The following is a 2,097-nucleotide window of genomic DNA, read 5'->3' on the forward strand; positions in this document are numbered from 1 at the left end:
GGCGATAATAGGACAAAGGCACGAACGACTTTACGTCTCTACTGGTTTTTGGTACTGGCCAATCACGCAATGCGGAACATTTCTCTGGGTCCGTGGCTACTCCATCTTTCGAAACCACGTGACCTAAATACTTTACTCTTCTTCTGAACAAATGACACTTGTCTGGCCGAAGTTTTAATCCGTATGACTTGAGTCTAGTGAAAACTAAGTCTAGGCGGGACAAATGTTCGTCAAAATCTTTGGAGAAAACAATGATGTCATCTAGGTAAATAAGCAATATCTCGAGATTCTGGTCTCCTAGGCAACGCTGCATTAATCTACTAAATGTTGACGGGGCTCCGGTCAAACCCATTGACATACGATCAAATTCGAACAAGCCAAACGGTAGGCAAAATGCAGTCTTTTCTCGGTCCTTCTCATCCATTTTCACCTGCCAGTACCCACTAGCTAAGTCCAGGGTCGAAAACAGGCTAGCCCCCTGCAGCGCGTCTAAGGATTCCTCGATACGCGGTAACGGAAATGCATCCTTATGTGTCTTTGCGTTTAGCTTACGGTAGTCAACACAAAATCTTAAACTTCCATCCTTCTTACGAACTAGTACAACAGCTGATGCCCAGGGACTACAGCTCTCCCTGATCACACCCTGTTCTAGCATATCATTCACATGTTGCTTGACTTCCTGGTACAGAGCGGGAGGAATTCTCCTGTAAGGCTCCCTGATGGGAGGTGAATCACCAGTTGGTATCCTATGAGTAACTGCATCCGTACAGCCGAAATCATGTTTATGTGAGGAGAACACATCAGAATGTTCATCTAGAAACTTTTCCAATTTGTCTTTCTGTTCTTCTGTTAAGTCTGCACCAGACAAGTCAACTTTAGGCTTACTACTAGTACTACTATGGACCTGGGGTTCTTCCTCCTTGGTACAGGAACGGAAGTCTACACGAATCTCATTCTGACTAACTTCTGCAAATTCTATGTTCCCCTGAGGTTGGACTTCGGCTTGGTACAACTCTCCCAAGACTGCATTGTGCCTTATTTGAATGTCATATTCTGCGACATTGGCTACTCGGACAGGTACTCTGCCATGCCTAACTTGTGCAAAAGTACGTGCTACAAGAATATCCCTGGGAAGACAACCTGCTTCTGGGGGCTCAACTAATACGGAGTAGGGTTTGCCGTCTGGCCCAGGGCGTGTTCTACAAAATAAGATCATCTCATGTCCGGCTGGTACAGTCACTCTATCTTTGCCGGCCACACGTGCGAGACCTACTCGTCCATCCGCCCTAGCAAATGACTCTTGTTTCTTGATACACTTAATGGTTTCTTTCCATGCCTGGTCCAAATTTTGCTCCTCATCCTTAACATCTACCCCTGTTGGTTGGTCCCCGAATCCTTGCAAAACATTCATACCTAAAACACCAGGGGCTGGCCCTTCCCCCTCATCTTCTACAATGATTACTCCCCGTTTTGGTAGCATTTTCCCCTTGAACGTGACATCTAATTCGCAATACCCAACGCACTTGATTGGCAGGCCATTTGCCGCGGTTAACCTCAGCCAGCTGGCTGTGTCCTTCAGTCTTTCTCCGTTACTCCCAAAGTGCATTCTAAAACAACTATGCGTCATGGTGGTGACTTGAGATCCTGTGTCAATCAAACACGGCACAGTTTTCCCCTCGAAGTTTACATCTCTTATTCTACACCCCCCTACTGTTCTACTTAACAAAGAATCGTCCTTGATACTATCTACTTGGTCTATGCTGGGTTTAGCTGCCTCCTGCTGCTTCTCAGAGTTTACTTCACTATTGATACTTTTCACTATGGTAGAATCTTGATCATTTACTACAGCGGTACCCTATTGTCTGTCCACTCCGCTTACCAGGGCCCGTGGTTTCTGTAGGGAGTTAATTTGCGATTACCGCGGACATTTGTCACCTTTACATCCTGATGTCCCGTCACTTTCTACATTACCCTCTCTTATGTTGGACTCTCTTTGGTCCCAGCTGATTACCTGATCTGTTCGTTCCCCCAATCTTCGACTCTCCCCTTCTTTTCTGGTTGCAACTCGATCCTGCTCGCGTTCTCTGTTTGCTCTTT

The sequence above is a fragment of the Branchiostoma floridae genome, chromosome 2 (genome assembly GCF_000003815.2).
Source record: "Branchiostoma floridae strain S238N-H82 chromosome 2, Bfl_VNyyK, whole genome shotgun sequence".
Taxonomy (NCBI): Eukaryota; Metazoa; Chordata; class Leptocardii; order Amphioxiformes; family Branchiostomatidae; genus Branchiostoma; species Branchiostoma floridae.